The sequence below is a fragment of the Rhodamnia argentea genome, chromosome 1, assembly GCF_020921035.1.
Source record: "Rhodamnia argentea isolate NSW1041297 chromosome 1, ASM2092103v1, whole genome shotgun sequence".
NCBI classification, from domain to species: domain Eukaryota; kingdom Viridiplantae; phylum Streptophyta; class Magnoliopsida; order Myrtales; family Myrtaceae; genus Rhodamnia; species Rhodamnia argentea.
The window spans coordinates 18,278,143-18,296,467 of record NC_063150.1 but is presented as its reverse complement, the minus strand read 5'-3'; the positions used below and the strand labels follow the sequence as shown (position 1 = coordinate 18,296,467).

The 18,325-nt window shown below is 38.8% G+C and overlaps 2 pseudogenes; both read left to right on the top strand.

Annotated features, from left to right (window-relative positions):
* The first annotated feature begins 2,380 nt into the window (after positions 1 to 2,380).
* LOC125312559 lies at positions 2,381 to 10,377 on the top strand (annotated as a pseudogene).
* Positions 9,697 to 17,419, top strand: LOC115730792 (annotated as a pseudogene).
* The last annotated feature ends 906 nt before the right edge of the window (positions 17,420 to 18,325 follow it).

Genomic DNA, 18,325 nt, shown 5'->3' with positions numbered 1-18,325 from the left:
AACTCAGCACATGAGCGGGGTCGGGTTTGTACTTCCTTAACATCAACATGTGAAACACGTTATGAACTTAAGCAAGTCTCGGTGGTAACGCAAAACAATGCGCCATATTCCCAATTCGTTCCAAAATCTCGAATGGTCCAACATATCTTGGACTTAACTTGCCTTTCTTGCCGAAACGAGACATCCTTCTTATTGGCGACACTTTCAAGAACACATGGTTGCCTACCCGAAACTCTAAAGGTCTACGCCTTCTATTGGCATAGTTTTTCCGACGACTTTGAGCTGTCTTCAGCCTAGCTCTAATGAGCTTGACAGCCTCCATCAACTATTGCACTAGTTTAGGGCCTATAATTTTTCTTTCGCCCACTTTATCCCAACACAATAGCATTCCGCAAGCTCTACCATATAAAGCCTAAAATGGTGCCATCTCGAATACTCACTGATAACTATTGTTATAAGCAAATTCAACCAGATGTAATTGCTCTTCCCAGTTACCCTAAAAGTTTAGAATGCATGCTCTCAACATATCTTTGAGCGTCCGAATCGTCCTTTTAGTCCGACCATGTATTTACGGATGATATGCCTTATCGAATTGCAATTTCGTTCCCAAAGCAGTCTGTAGACTTTTCCAAAACGACGCAATGAACTTGGGATCACAATCCGAAGTAATCATCACTGGAACTCCATGCGGTCTCACGATATGCCTCACATATAGGTTTGCATATCTATTTAAGGTAAAATCCCTTCTAACCGGAATAAAGTGGGCTGACTTTGTCAATCTATCGACCACAATCCAGATTGAATCATGACATCTCCGACTTCTTGGTAATCAAATCACAAAGTCCATCATAATGTGCTCCTATTTACACTCCAGAATTTCTAACAGCTGCATCAAACCTCTAGGTTTACAGTGCTATGTCTTGACTTCTTGGTAGGTCAAACACTGAGCCCCATGTTTGGTTATATTTGCTTTCATTCCATTCCACCAATATTTTTGTTTCAGGTTTTGGTAAATCTTTGTACTGCCAGGATGGATACTATAGTTACTACGACGTCTTTCCGACAGGATATCCTCTTTTAACCTTTCGTCGTCAGGCACAACCAAACGTCCAAGAAACTTAAGTATTCCATCCTTGGTCACCCGAAAGTCTATCCTTCGTTTAGCCGAGCCCTCTTGAAGGATCTTTTGAATGGTGAGGTCCGTCGACTGCAGTGTCTTAATCCTTGCATGTACTTCAGGTTCGATCCTTAAGATAGCTACAAGACTCGATAGATGACTTATTTCCAATTTGAAATCAGAGTCTCTAACTTCCTCTAACAAACGCCATTCATGGACTTCTAATTGAGCAATCGCTGATTTTCTACTCAAGGCATCAGCGACCTTATTTGCCTTACCGGGATGGTCTAGGATCTCACAGTCATAATCCTTAAGCAACTCTATCCATCGACATTGCCTCATGTTTAACTCCTTTTGAGAAAACAAATATTTTAGACTCTAGTGATCGGTATACACCTGAAAACTTTCCCCAATCGATTAATGTCTTCAAATCTTTAGGGCGAACACCACCGCAGCTAATTCTAGATCATGTATCGAATAATTCAACTCGTGAGGTCTCAACCGACGAGAGGCATAGGCGACTACTCTTCCATGCTGCATCGTCCCAATACTTCGGGTCTCTCCCAATCGCCCACGCATTCATGAGCACTTTGGTCTGGACCGGGATTTCGTATCCCTTTATCTCGCACCTCTCTTGACATTCCCTCAAGTACAGCAAAGGAAAAAGAGGGTGCAACCTCGTACACTCTTTTATTACCAGCTTCAAGTATTCTAGTTCGGGCAACCCTGTCTTGTTCGCTTTGTCTCTCCCGTCGGAGACCTCCCTCACCTCGGCCTCTACCTATTTGAGGACTCTTAGGTTCTTCACCATCTCGGCCAATGCCCAATCCACCAGCGTGGCGAGACTCTCGCTCCATGCAAAGAAAAAGGCATAAATGCACATTTCGTGTTCCATTTTTTGTTAGAATAACTCCAATTTCAATTCTTAGCCTTGACAATGAAAGTTATATTAAAACATATCAGTCTTGAGGTTCGTAATAATTCAATTTGGTCCATACTTTTATGAATAAAATTCTGATTTCAATGTCATTTTGAGAAGTGAAAGTCTAATAACGCTGAACTTCGACTTTGTTTTGAAGTCAAAGTCCAACTGATTTGGAAACCCAAAGATGTAGTCATATTTTCGGGGAATCTTAGCATGATGAATACAGAGAAATTTCCCAACCAGCATAATCGCCTCGATGTTGTCCGTGGTCCGGGAAAATTCAGGACCACCAGGATTAGCAAACCTCAAGAGAACATTTATCAAAGTTTCATTACCACATGGATTTCATGTTATGCTCATTTGTTAAGAAAGGTTGTCCTGTAATGTCATAGCTCTATGCCATCTTGTGAAAATTCTATCCTCGGAGTGATAATAATGAGGAATGTGGAGACCAGCTTTCTTCCAGTATTCCCTTGCATTCGTCAACATTTGCTAGCATTGCAATAATAACCTTTTCTTTGTATTGTTGTTTGAGATTCTGTGCTAAGTCCTACTCTTTCTATTGTTTGGGCAGCTACTTGCAAACTTATGATAGAGGTAAATTGCACGATTCATGACTTAACTTGCATCTCATCTGCAAAGGTTGATTCTAATTTTTCTCGGGCTTATTAGTGAAATTAGTTAACTCCGCCGATGTATGTTTACATAGCCTGTCCCAAGCTAGGGTAAAGGAGGAGAGTTGCATCAGAAGTAGCGAGCCGGTTGTAAAAAAGAACTATAAAAATATATTTTTTATATTTATATTTTTATATATTTATTTCTATTTTTATATAATTGTTTCTTTTCCCTCAATCGGTTTTGCTTCTATTTTATTTATTTTTGGGTTCATCGACCGCCGACCGTACTAGTTTGGGACAAAGATGATGTTGATGTTCTTAGTGAAATTAGTTTGGCAATATGTCTTTATTCATCTTCTTTTCTACAAAGTTCTTGTGCTTATTGGAAAGTCTACATGCATTAAACTTTTCATCCATGTCCTTCTCGCAATAATCATTCATCCAATGGTAGGTTACTAGATTCTAATTTATTTGTCCGATAGCGTGGTATGTTCATAATTTTCGTTTCTACTTTCCTCAATCCGAGTATTCGAGTTTTATTGTTGCATTTAATGTGTTGCACTTGAAGTTTCTTCTTCTTTGATCGAGGTTTGCTAATCCCGCATGTTTTACTAGTGTCTTTCTATTGAGAATATTTGGCTGATGGAGGCATATTTGTCTATTTTCTTTATTATTTTCTTAATAACATCAATAAGGGCAATATTGTAATCATTGGCCTTTTAACTTTATTCTAAATAGATAGCTTGGGGTCACATTGACCTAACCAAGCATTCAGTTCAGCTTTTTTTCTCTCAACATGGTATCGTAGCAAGTGCTAACCCTTTCGCGAATGTGCGTGGTAAAATTCCACGTGAATATGCATAGTCAAAAATTTCACATGCCGCTCATAATTCTGCTTGCATGTGAGAGGGGTTGTTGAAGTATTGTCTCACATTGTTTGACAACGAGTCCTAAATACTATTTATATTCATGTAGTCTTCCTCCACCTATTAGCTTAAGCTTTTGAGTTGAACTTTCTAACATATGGAGACCGACTAAGGACTTGAACACGTATATGATCATATTCAACATTTAATCCTACCAAGAAATCATAAACTCTGATTTTGTCCACATGCCTCTTGTAGGTAGCAACATCTGCATCATTGGTTGGGTGATAATCAGCATAATGATCTAACTCTTGCCACAAACTCCGAAGCTTAGCATAATATTGAGATATAGTCATCTCTTTTCGAGTGGTGTCATGAAACCTTTTTCGAAATTCATACACCTATGCGTCATTCCCGAGCTGACCATAAGTATCCCTTGCAACAATCCAAATTTGTGCCACAGTATCAAAAAGCAAATATATGTGGCTGTATTGAGTTAAGCAAAAAGGAAATTATCAATGAGTCATTCGAGATCCACTTTTCTTGAATAGTACCCGATGTAGTCGGCATCGCAGAAGTGTCGTTGATATGTCCCGGAATGGAAGCCCACGACCCGCAATGGTTAAGAATGTCGATCGAGACCATATGAAATAATTTGTTCCTTTAAGCTTCACAGGGATCGCAGCAAAAGTGATATAATCTGTACGACCATCTCCAAGAGGTGTAGAGTTCGAACCCTTAGACATTATATCTTAGAAGTCGATTCGAAAAGTGTGAAAGGAATAATCAAACCACCAAAAACTTGCCAAAAAAAGGCCAAAATTTTGGAATGAAGTCCTTTGGTAGTAGTTTGAATTTGCCCTCCAAAAATCAGCCAAATCGAATCAAGGGAAGTCAAAAAATTGACTTTTTTCGGAGTTTTGAAAACTTGAAAAAGAAATCGATAATTCTGATTTTTCCCACATAATCTGAAAAAAAAAAAATATAGTAGTCCACGAACTACTATACTTTGGTCTTCACAACTAGTTAATTGTAGGTCGACGGCAAGGCAAAAACAATCTCAAATAAGAAGATCCAAAAAATCGCAGAAGAGGATGTGCCACCTATCGTAAACCGCAAAGAAGCTTTAATTTATCTCATAGAGATGAGATTTAGGACAAACACTAGATTCAAAAAATCATCTCATAAGTGCTACCATACGCTGTGAAAGAGAGCAAAGAAAAAGGTGAGAAGGAACTACGGTGGGAGAGGGTGAAAGCGAGAAGAGAGAGAGAGAAAGGAACGCTTGCGTAGAGAAGAGATTAGGGTTAGGGTTTTAGTTCAGCCCTCTGATACGTATATTGAGGCCAATACTCATGTTCAAGAAAAAGATGGTGATCCAATGGATAAGGGTCGTTATCAACGGTTAGTGGGCAAGTTGATTTATTTGTCCCACACCCAACCCGATATTGCTTTTGTTGTAAGCTTGGTGAGTCAGTTTATGCATGATCCATACTCTACTCATATGAATGTTGTTCCTCGGATCCTTCGATATTTGAAATCTGCTCCTGGGAAAGGAATTTTTTTATCTCCACATGATGGCTTGAAGGTTGAAGCTTATACGGATGCTGATTGGGCTGGATCTCTAGATCGGAAGTCTATTTCTAGGTATTGTACTTTCTTAGGAGGGAATCTTGTGACTTGGCGCAACAAAAAGCGAAATGTGGTTACACGGTCTAGTGTTTGAGCAGAGTTTCATGCAATGGCACAAGGAGTTTATGAGATGTTATGGCTTAAAGGATTACTTGAAGACCTTGTGTATCCATTCATCTTCCTATGATGCTATATTGTGATAATAAGGCCGCCATTAGTATTGCTCACAATCCTATACAACATGACCGTACAAAACATGTAGAGATTGACAGACACTTTATCAAGGAGAAGTTAGAGAGTGGATTAATTTGTATGCCCTTTGTTCAGTCTAATGATCAACTTGCTGATGTGTTCACTAAAGGATTAGGGAGTAAATCATTTCATCCTGTTTTAGTCAAGTTGGGCATGTGTGATATTTATGCTCCAATTTGAGGGGAAGTGTTGAGAATATTTGGCCGATGGATGTATATTTGTCTATTTTCTTTATTATTTTATGAATAACATCAATAAGGGCAATATTGTAATCCTTGGCCTTTTGGCTTTATTATAAATAGGTAGCTTGGGGTCACATTGACCTAACCAAGTATTCAGTTCAATTTTTTTCTCTCAACACTTTCTAATCGGGCATCGTGATAACAAAGGTTGCTGTGGTCATGCTTTACGGTGGTGTGCGCTTAAAAAAGGTATTTAGTTTGTAATTGTTTTAGGTGGCCGGAGAGGATGTGGAGCATTTAAGCGTTAATTTGTAGACATGTGTTGCTTGATAACATATTTTTTTCATTTAAGTAGTTTCAAGTTGCAATTTTGATCTTTTATAATTCAAATTAAATTACTTGATACATCCGTGTGTATACTCCACATATCCGCCGTGCTAGGCTACGTCTAGAGGACCTAATGAAAGTTTTCTTAATTGTTATGCAGCTTGTGAGCTACTTGAACCGAGGGAGGCCAGCCATATTGAGTTTTGTAGAATTAAAAATGTTCTGGATGAAGTAATGCACATGTTTTGGACCAAAAAAATGAAAAAGAGCTGTACATACACAATATTGTGAGCTCGGAGAAATTCTAAAGCTGTTAATGGATTGAACATGAGTCGCAACAGGGTAAATCGACTTTCGGACATTCTATGAAGCTTTTCCATCCGTGGATTTTCATGTCTCCTCGTATGTATGACTATGTTATTGGAAGAAACTTGGTGTTCCCTACATATTGGAATATACACAAATAAATAAGTTTAAGACCCGTCCACAGTATATGTTGTAGCTGATATTTGGCTTTAGTATGTAGACAGCCTGCACCTTGCTTATGAAGAAACCAATGCATTTTTCGTGATATGCAATATCATGGTCACTCCAAATTATTCAATTAAGCCTTTAAGAGGTCGGACCTCAAACTAATGGGAGAGCATTTGAATGCGTAGCTCTTTGTTATTCAGGAGTTCTAGACGCGTGGTTTAACGATTATTTGATGAGAGATTTCATCCCTTTGTAGGAGCTGAGTCCCTCTAGCTGGTCTTTAGCCCGGAGGAGGAGGATGAAAAACAGAACAGAGAAGAAAGTGAAGTCCATTTATTTGGTCTTTCTCTGCCTTCCGTGTCCCAGATAATTAGTCTTAGGTTCTAAGTTATAATTTTGCTGTCAATGAGTTTTAGGTTCTAATTATAATATGGATACACTTTTTAGTTCTTTTGGAGGACAAGGCAAAGACGTGGCTATTTTGGACCTGTGTTTGTGATGAAAGACGACCTGATGAACCAGCAAGACCTTAACTTGGATCCTACTCGATAAACTTTAGGACCATTGGGATCTTATAGATCTCAAATTGCAGCCTTTAGATTCTATTTCCTTATACATTGGATAACATGAATGAGGACTAAAATCCATTCACCGACCAATCTGTAGAAGATTTATTTCAGCAGTCAAAGGGCCCACTCATTTCTCTACGAAAGCTTGAGCCTAGCAAAGTATTTTCTAATCCACACCTGCTCAATGATTTATTAACTTTTTTCAGCTTGGTTAACCAAAACTTCAATGCATCCTTTGTATCTGCTGCAAGAATTTTGTGTCTAGTATCTCCAGCTGTTTAATCAGTAAACGTGGAAAAAGAGACGGGCATTGGACAGTTACAAGGTCCTTTGTAGCCCCTCTCCAAGGGTTGCTTTATCTCTGTGTTTCGCTGCTCATACACGGGCTTTGCTTCTTGACAGCAGAGAGACTTTCATGTTTTACTTTCTCTTTGTGTTTCACAGCTCATATGAGCCTCGAGTTTTTCATTTTTTAATGCTGCGACCCCCTGGAAGATCTACTTGCTCTTCTTTGTGTGCTCTTGGTTGAGTAATTCATCCAACACTGGTGTTGCATTTTCCCACTGTAAACATTTTTCCTCTTTGTTGTCCCACTAATAAATGATCAGTTGATTAGATGTTTTGATTTTCTTATCCAGGTCTTACTGAAACTTTCAGTCATTCATTATTTGGATGAACTCTGCTTAGTCTTGGTTAATGTCAATCAAATAGGGACCCTTTAACTCAAGAAGGTTGCACTTCGCTCCTTTTTTTTTTATTTTTTTTTTTTTTTTTTTTTTTTTTTTTTTTTTTTTATTTTTTTTAATAATTTTTTTTTTTTTTTTTTTATTTTAAAATTATTAGGCATGAATTGGATTGATGTTTTCCATGTTTCTGAATGTGAATGGGCATCAAGTGAAATCGGTGGCACGATCTCTGTAGATGGTGAAAGTGATCAAAAGATCAGTTCCTGTTCCTTTGTTCCCACTGAATTTTTTAGGATATGGAGTCTTCATGGAAAGGGCGCATTAAAATTATCCATGTAGAAGAAGCTTTTGCAGAGGTTGAACGGGCAGCAGGGGGCTTGTCAATAGCTGTAAGCATTTAGGCTATATTTACGTTACATTCACGTAAGTTGCTTCTTCTATGTGGACGGGTTACTCAACATTAGTGCGGTAATTTGGTCCATGATGATGTGATTTTGGTCAGATAAAAGTTCTTCGATTTGAAGTCTAGTTTTCATTAGGTGCAAACCAATTCTCACCACGCAGTCACATGCTCTTTGTTACGCAGCCTTAACCAGACGATTATGCAGGCAATGTTTGATTGTGAGTTTAGCTGTACCTATTCTAGCCTTTAGCTTTTTGACAAGAGTGCATTACTAGAACTGCAACTTCAAAATGGGGTGGATGCGTCTTATGCAAACTCCAGCCATAACCAATCCTTATCCATTTGTGTGATTTTGGTTTTGCAAATTGAAAACAAATGAACACCCGAGATGTTGAACTTATCTTAAATTATACCAGAATATATTTTGTCTTCCATCAACTCAGCCGCTTCTTAGACATGAGTATGCTCCGTTCCTTTTTTTGGGAATAGGGAAGGGTACAGGCATGAGAGAATGAAAGGGAAGATCTATTTGACCTCTCCAGGAGACACCTTTGTCATTGTGACTGTAGGCACCTTTGTGTGATATAGCCTTCGCTTAGTGTTGCCTCGAAAGCCACATTAACCTCAGCTTTGTGGTGGTAGCTGGTCAACCTATCTATCCCAGACCAAGTTCTGAATCTTTGAGAAGGCATACCAAACTGGGGAGTGAAGCAGGGAGCAGTCGTGGCCCTACTATGGAAAGAGTTGGATGTCATTGTCACTAACTTAGCAGAGTAGAGTGGATAGCCTTGATAAGTGGGCCCATTAGTAGTAAAAGGGGTCAATCTAATTCTAAGTGAGGCAAACCTAATTTGATACTAGTAGTGAGATCATTAGAACCTCGTTAACCTTCAAGTGTGATTAATGTAATTTGCCCTTTTTCGTGACACGCCACTTTCTTTCCAGAACTTTTGCAGACATCTTTTAGCTTTTTCACTACTAAATATTCAGATGTGTAAGATGATTGCAGATTGAAGAAGAATTTGTCCCAATCACTTCACGAATAAATTATACGACGGCTCCACTTGGGGGTCCAAGGGGAGAAATTTCATATTCTCGAGAACATGAAGCAGTTTAGTTTAAGGGAAAATGATTTGCACCAACAGTTTGAGCTGGTACTCCAGGGGAAGATCAAATTAAGCAGCTTAAGCCTGCGGTAGATTCAAAGGTGGAAAGGTTGGAGAGGAATGGTTTACTACATTGAAGGTGGAGCAGGCCTTGGCTAGGTAGGTGTTCCTTTTTATCCAGGAGAATATTTTTCCTTTTTTTTGTGTTTTTTCTTTTTTAGACCTTTGTAGCCGCCAACACATTCAAACGGTTTCTTCTTCAGGTATCATGATGCTGGTGACAAGGCTAAAGCAAGGGTTTTGGAATTGTTGCGGGGACTCTCTGCTGAGCTGCAGATAAAAGACTAATGTCCTTGTCTTTGCTTCCACATTGCTTGTTATTGCGAAAGCATTGTTTGTTCACTCGAGGTTGGAATGAACATCTATATGAGATCTGTAACTAAGTTTCTCTATAAGGCTTGTATTCTCAATAATATGTGATTACAAATTCGTAGCACTTCTGCATAAAGGGTTAAAGATAGACAATAACTCTTTCTTTTGTCCCTCCATTTCTATGTAGAGAAGAGTAAAGGAAAAGTAGACTGTCTTGTCAATGAACTTACTTCACTATTTTGAGCTACACATATTTCCTATGAGGGTGCCACTGCCATGTCGATTGGTCTCAAGGTTGAAAATTTTCTTGCAGACTGAAACATGGCAATCCTCTCTAGTCAATTGACCAGAAAGCAACCACATAAAATCATCTTTTTCCTTGTTAAATCTTTCTTTTCCTTAATTTCTCTCTTAGGCTGACAGATATCTGTACTAATATTTATAACTTGGCTCATGCTCTGCCAATTAAGAATTAATAAAATTACTCTGCTGCATACTGATTTGGCTCGTGACTATTCTTGTATTTCAGTGAAGGGAGGAGGAAATGGGCTTTCCCCACCCTTGCCAGGTTCTATATATCTAACTCCAGAAGTCAGTCTGCAATCTACATTATGCTTTAGCAGCATCTACATCTTCTGTGTTCGCATAAGTATAGGATCATTTACAATTGCGCGCTTTTGGTGCTATTTCCATATGAAAGGCCAAATAAATACCTACATTAGGCCAGCATGTTGTAGTGAACATTGAGGTTTGAGCTGGCTCGCTTTGCTGTGAGGTTGAACTTGAAGCATGGCGTGTCTTTATGTTCTGTGAGTCATTTGTACTGGTTTCAGAGTGTTTTGGAAATTTTTTGAAAAAGATTACTAAGGGAAGAAAATGGATTTCGATTGCTAGCTTTATTATTTTTTGGCACTTAATACCACTGAATTGGGTCAAATTTCCCCGTATGTGTGTCTTGCTTTTTTACTCTCTTTAAATGACCCAATCAAACTAAGTACTTCGTTGTCATAACCTCACTTGTTAGATTGATCAAATTGTAAAGACATGGATTTTGTTTTCTTTCTCAACTTCATGGAAACGAGAAATATGTTGTTTGCTTTTTCTTTCTCAACGATGTCACCTGTAATCATTTGGCTCTTCTTACTGGCTTGTTTTTGTCAAGTAAAGTCCTAATAGAGACCTTGTGCATTATTTTTGTTGCTATCCCTGATTCCGAAGTGTTGAATCATATTTACATTTGTTGAATGCAGGATGTGGAAGTTTCAGATGGATCAAATAGGCTCAAAATAGTTGGCCTGTCACTTTATTGGTTTGATGTAGCGCAAGGCAGTGCAGTGCACAATACAGCTGATATGTAGGGGTGTCAAAAGTGATATGCAGTCATTGTTTCCCTTGACAGGACCTAATGGTGGTGATAAATCAAGTTTGCTGCGATCAATATGTGCAGCTGCTCTACTTGGAATTTGTGAACTGATGGTCCCAGTAGAGTCAGCTCTTATTCCACATTTTGATTCTATTCTGCTTCATATGAAATCTTATGATAGTCCCACTGATGGAAAAAGCTCGTTTCAGGTACTAACTTCTCTCTCTCTCTCTCTCTGGTGATGGTTAAAGAATAGTTTTTTGTGCTCACCGCATGCCTGTTTGTCAATTTGACACATAACTAATCATTCTTTAGTGTGATATTTATTGTTCTGTAGCGCATTCGTGTGTTCCTTTTGATGCCAGGAATTTTTCAAAACTTTGTTCTTTTAAGGGGGAATTTTTTATAACTTGCTGAGAACAAATAGATCCCATATTGATTTTACCAGTGGTGATGAAGGCGCTCTTGAATATGGAAAGGAATTTGGCAGTCAGTCAGTTGACAAAAGAACAATTGAGAAGTGCCCCTTGTCTGGCCAAATAAAAAATGATAAAAACTAAAAATATAGATCTATTGTTAGGTTGGGGACTACCATGTGCTTGTCTGATGATCCTGACAAATAGCATATGTGCACTTTGTATCTTTATGCATCGTCTTAGGTGGAGATGTCCGAGATGTGATATATTATTACCAGAGAAACTTCTAAAAGCTTTGTGCTTGTAGACGAAATATGTCAAGGGACAGAAACAGTGAAAGGGACATGTATTGCTGGCAGTATTGTTGAAACTCTTGATAGAATTGGTTGTCTTGGTATTATATCCACTCATTTGCATGGAATTTTTAGTTTGCCTTTGAATATGAAGAACACTGTGCACAAAGCCATGGGTACCACATATGTCGATGGGCAGACAAAGCCAACTTGGAATTTGATAGATGGAATTTGTGAAGAAAGCCTAGCATTTGAGACGGCTAAGAAAGAAGGAATTCCTGAAACAATAATACAAAGAGCGGAAGATCTCTATATGCAACATAAGAAAGAAGCATTTTGTGGGATGGATGGCTTCAATTGAAATAATTTGTCAGCACTAGTTGTCAAGGGTTCTGATAAGGCCCATCCTCAGTTAAGTCGCATTGGAGCAGACACCCTCCATCATGAGATTGAATCAACGCAGCAAACGGAAGCTCTGCAGCAAGATGTCAAGAAAGCGGTTATGACAATATTTCAAAAGAAGTTGATGGAGCTCCAAAAGCTGAAGAACCCACTGGAAGTTCCTGAACTACACTGTGTGTCCGTGGCTGCTAGGGAACAACCACCTCCATCCGCAATAGGGGCTTCTGTTGTCTATGTCATGTTTAGACCTGACAACAGAATATATGTCGGAGAGGTGCTTTGCTTCCGGCACCAATCTGAGATATAACTATAAAGCTCGATTAATCTAATAGATGTCAAATAGGTGCATTTAGGAATGTTCTGAATTTGTCCATATAAAATATTGCCTTCAGCGACCAAAAAGGGCATGACAGTAAAATTACCGACCCTCTTACAGCTATATTCTGACATTCCCCGTTTTTAGCTGGCGGTTACCTTTATTTGGCCTTCTCCATTTCTCCATTTCCACCTGTAGTTAGGATCTCTTATTGTGTGGAAGGACTCTTAATTTATTACGCTTACTATTGTGTTGCAACTTTTTTTGGTGACTCACATACAAAATCAACATAGTGAGTGCTCCGAGGAGTCCAGTCACCTTTTTATCTAAGAATTTTTTCTTTCTGATGAATTATGAAATTTTCTTTCCATTTGACATAAAGTATCCCGTGTTTGCCTGGTAGGCTATGATTACTTGTCAATATTTCGGTTTTTCCACAAGAGTATAATGGGGATGGGCATGTCATATTGTGTCTTATGCACCTCAACTGTTCACGATTATAGTCTCACGATTTTCCCTACGACAGTTTTGTTAATCTTAACTCAATGACATGTGTTCTGAAGAAAAGAATCTATGTCTTTCTTTTTTAATTGAGTAATTACAAGGTGTATATATATAGGAACAAAAAGGCCTAAGTTAGGTTTCTTACCTAAATTAGGTAAAAGACCTAAGTTAGGTTTCTTACCTAAATTAGGTAAGAAACCTAAATTAGGTACAAATCAACACCTAATATCAAATTACATAATATCACAAAATATTCCAAATAGTTAGGGAGAGATTATAGGAGATTTTCCAACACTCCCCCTCAAGTTGGTGAGTGAATATCTTCCATGCCCAACTTGCTGATAATCTCTTGAAATCTCGACACCGGTAGGCCTTTGGTCAATACATCCGCTAGCCGATCTTTGCTAGGAGTATAGGGAGTACTTATCAGACCGGACTCAAGCTTCTCCTTGATAAAATGTCTGTCTACCTCAATATGCTTGGTTCGATCATGCTGAATCGGATTGTGAGCAATGTTGATTGCTGATTTATTATCACAATAGAGTCTCATAGTTCCTTCATGTCCCACTCTGAGGTCTTCAATGACAATCCCGAGCCACAAAAGTTCACATATCCCATTCGCCATTGCCCTGAATTCAGCTTCAGCACTAGATCTAGCAACAACATTTTGTTTTTTACTCCGCCAAGTGACAAGATTTCCCCCTAGAAAGGTGCAATAGCCGGATGTGGACCTTCTATCTGTTGGTGACCCCGCATAATCCGCATCAGTATAGGCTTCAAGATTTAGCTTGTCACCCTTTTTAAACAAAATACCTTTTCCAGGAGTAGCTTTGAGGTAGTGAAGGATCCGGTAGACGGCTTGCATATGTTCTTCTTTAGGATCATGCATGAACCGACTTACAACTCCCACAACATAGGCTATGTCTGGCCTAGTATGAGACAAATAAATAAGCCTTCCTACTAACCTTTGATATCTCCCTTTCTCAACTATGCCATTCTCTCCTTGTCCATCCATTTTACGGTTTGCATCAATAGGAGTGCTCACCGCCTTGCTATTGAGACATCCTGTTTCTTTGAGAAGATCAAGTATATACTTCCTTTGGGATATAAAAATACCTTTCTTAGAGTAGGCCACCTCGATACCAAGGAAGTATCTCAACTTTCCAAGGTCTTTGATCTCAAATTGTTGAGCAAGACTACTCTTAAGAGACTTTTGCTCGGCTTCATCATTACCGATCACAATTATATCATCTACATACACAAGTAGAGCTGTGACCATACCTCCATTTGAGTGTTTGATGAATAGGGTGTGATCCCCTCTACTTTGCTTGTAACCCATCTTAAGCATTGTCTTCGTGAACCTTCCAAACCAAGCTCTTGGGGACTGTTTCAAACCATATAGAGCCTTTTTAAGCCGACACACTTGATTGTTTCCAAAGTCCTTGTCGAAACCTGGTGGAGGCTCCATAAAGACTTCTTCCTCCAAATCTCCATGTAAAAAGGCGTTCTTCACATCAAATTGCTGCAAAGACCAACCAAAGTTAGTCGCAAGAGAAAGAAGCACCCGTCTTGTATTCATCTTTGCTACTGGTGCGAAGGTCTCCCGATAATCCACCCCATGTGTTTGGGTGTACCCCTTTGCGACCAGCCTTGCTTTATACCTCTCCAAGGTCCCATCAGCTTTGTACTTAAGGGTATAAACCCATTTACATCCCACTGGTTGCTTGCCTTTGGGTAAAGTTACAACTTCCCATGTATCATTCTTCTTCAATGCATTCATTTCCTCCATCATTGCTTGTATCCAATTCCTATCCTCAAAAGCTTCATGTACCGAGTTAGGAATGGTAATTGAATCAAGAGCAGTAATAAAGGCTTTGTGTTGGGTAGATAGTTTTTGGTATGACACAAATTGGGAGATAGGATGTTGGGTACATTTCCTGGTAGCTTTTCTCAAGGCAATAGGTAAATCCAAATCACTTAACTCGGGTTCATTAGAAGGAGGGTGAGTGATTTCATTACCCGATAACGGTTCGGATAACGGGATTTGATCCAGTTCCGAATTGAGCTTCGTCCTTCTTGAGTAAACTTGCAGTTCGGTTGGTTCATTCTTAGGACTAAATGATGATGATGAACTAGGCAGAGAGCTTGATGGGGAACTAGGACTAGATAGAGGACTTGATGGACTTGATGAAGGACTAGGTGGACTAAGAGGGCTAGGACTAGATAGAGATGGGGAAGGAGACGAAGTTGGAGTGGATGACGTACTAGGTAGTGGAGGCAGTGATTCAAACTCACTATCTTCATTAGGAGTCTCCCCCTGAAGATAGTGGTTGGAAGGAAAAAATGGCTGTTTTTCATTAAAAGTGACATCCATAGAAATAAAAACTCGACTTGTTAAAGGATCATAGCATTTATAACCTTTTTGAGTATTGGAGTACCCAATAAAGACACACTTGAGAGCACGGGGGTCGAGTTTGTTTCGGTTGTGATTATGAATATGCACAAATGCAACACGCCCAAAGACCCGAGGGGAAATATGATAGTTATGGGAAACATTAGGATAAAAAGTAGACAAGAGCTGTAAGGGACTTTTATTTCCTAAGCTTTTGGAAGGAACCCGATTAATAAGATATGCTGAAGTTAAAACAGCTTCCCCCAAAAAATGCTTTGGCACGGACATTTGAAAGAGGAGGGCCCGAGTAACATTTAGGAGGTGTCTATTTTTCCTTTCAGCAATCCCATTTTGTTGAGGGGTATCAACACGGGAGGACTCATGAATAATACCTTGAGTTTGGAAAAAGTGATCAAGATGTTGATTGAAATATTCCTTCCCATTATCGGACCTAAGTCTCCCAATTGACACCCCAAATTGATTGACTATCATTTTATGAAAGTTTTGGAATATAGATTGAACATTAGATTTGTCTTTCATAAGATAGAGCCATGTAGTACGAGTACAATCATCGATAAAAGAGACAAACCATCTAGCTCCTGTAAAATTAGCAATTCTAGACGGACCCCACACATCGGTATGAATAAGAGAGAACGGTGTTGAAACTCTAGCATTGTTATTTAAAGGGAAGGAAGCACGATGATGTTTTGCAATTTCACAAACTTCACAATGAAGATTTTCAACAACAACATCTTTAAAAATGGAAGGAAACATAGTCCTAAGAAGACTAAACGGTGGATGTCCTAGCCGAAAATGATGAAGCCAAATCTGAGATGAGTGGATAGGATTACAAGAATTGTAAGAGGTACTATAACTCACAAGAGGCCAACCGGTTCTGCTTGAATCCTCAAGGTAGTAGAGCCCATTCCGTTCCTTAGCAAATCCAATCGTCCTCCCCGTTTTCGGGTCCCGCAAAATACAATGATCAATGGAGAAAAATACCTTACAATTCAGATCTTTAGTAAGCTGATTAATGGAAAGGAGATTGGTGGACAGCTTAGGAACATGAAGGACGTTGTCAAGTTTAAGTGAGGGATTTAGAGTTATGGTTCCTTGGCCAGCTACGGTAACAGGAGATCCATCTGCTATGGTAATGTTCCTATTTCCTGGCAATGGTTTATAAGTTTCGAATTTAGTGGGATCGGGTGTCATATGGTTGGTTGCTCCCGAATCAAGAATCCATGAATTAGGGTACCGAGAAGTCATTGAGTTTTCAGAAATTAGACACGCACTCGACCGGACCAATGAACACATATCAGAAGACTTAGATAGGGAGTCAAGGAGAGCCCCGATTTTACCAACTTCTTCTCCGACGTTGGAGATAGACTTCCCTGAATCTTCCATTTGGTAACACACAACCGAAGGCTAGCAATATGGCTAGTTAAGTCGGCAATAAGGCTGAAAAAAGAACCGCAATGAAGCAGCAGTAGTGAAAAAAAAGAGATAGGAAATTCGGATCAGAAAACCTGGCTCTGATACCATGAAGAAAAGAATCTATGTCTTTCTTTTTTAATTGAGTAATTACAAGGTGTATATATATAGGAACAAAAAGGCCTAAGTTAGGTTTCTTACCTAAATTAGGTAAAAGACCTAAGTTAGGTTTCTTACCTAAATTAGGTAAGAAACCTAAATTAGGTACAAATCAACACCTAATATCAAATTACATAATATCACAAAATATTCCAAATAGTTAGGGAGAGATTATAGGAGATTTTCCAACATGTTCTTTTTGCCTAGACGGATGATCTCGAGGGTAGGATACGTGCACATCGGTCCAAGGATGGAATGCAGAATGCGTCTTTCATTTATTTCGTAGTTCTCGGGAAGAGCATGGCTTGCCAACCGGAAACTCTTCTTATAAACCGGCTTCCGAATCAAGGATTTTGCTTGACTAATGTGGTCGACAGCGGGCATCGGAATTTTGGCTCCGCCACTCTCCACGAAGGAAATATTGTAGTCTTCTAGTGGTTATGTTGCCTATTGATGTAATTGTACAGGATTCATTTCTGTGCAAGTATCCATTGCGATGGCCGCAACAATTTTGTTTTTGATATTAGTTGCTCCACTGATCTGTGTAAGTTGATTAGTCTCCTGAACAGGGACCGGAATGTCCGTGCATTCGTATTTCGGTTGAGAAGGCACTCGGGTTAATTTTCTATACTGTTCATTTGTCTATTGAAGTTTTTTCCCCATTTTTTGAGCTTCCATTTCTTCATGCGAATGTTTTTCTTTTTATTTGTTCTCATCCCTTTGGCAGCAATAGTAGCATCCCATGCCAAACAATCAAATGCTTCCATTGCAATTGGCTGCTCTTGATAAAATTTATGTTACCTTTGAGGCTACTCTGCTGTTTAAGAAGAGGGACTAGTGCTCTTTTCGTTCACTACCATTAGGGCTCGAAATTATGATGAGCTCTGTTTTCTTGGAGCAAATCTCATGCTCGTGTTGGCACATGAAAAAATATTCTTACTTCGTTTCTTTTCGACATCACATTGTAATTGATTTAAGTTATTTATATATAGTTGTTTCCAGATTATCAACTGCTTCAGTAACATACAAATGATTAGTTATGTAGCTTGCTTACTTATGAAACTAACAATTTTTAAACAAAATTACCAACTTCCGTTTTGAGTCCGCTTATCGTTTCAAAAGATCTAAATGATTCTATGTTTTACCAACATTTGTTTGAGAGCTTATCAGCGGGACAAATTTTACGTTTTTCAAGATTACTACCTATTTGTGGAACGTAAGTTACAACTTTTACAGGGTGGTTGAATCAATTAAAATGTAATTGATAATTGAAGCAGTTGGTAATCAGAAAAATCAAATAAAGGTTGGTTAGTGACTCAATTTAAAATCGGTAACCTTGTACAAGAATTAGAAACTTTAATAAGTTGGTACTTGATACATTTTTTGAATAGTTGGTAACACAAAAGAAGCAGTGCTAGTACTTCTGTAGAAGTGTTGGTAAGTTAAAAACGAACAAGAAACCAAGAAGTTGCCCAACAAACTTTTGTGACCAGCTCTTTCAAAATTTTAGTACCACGGAAA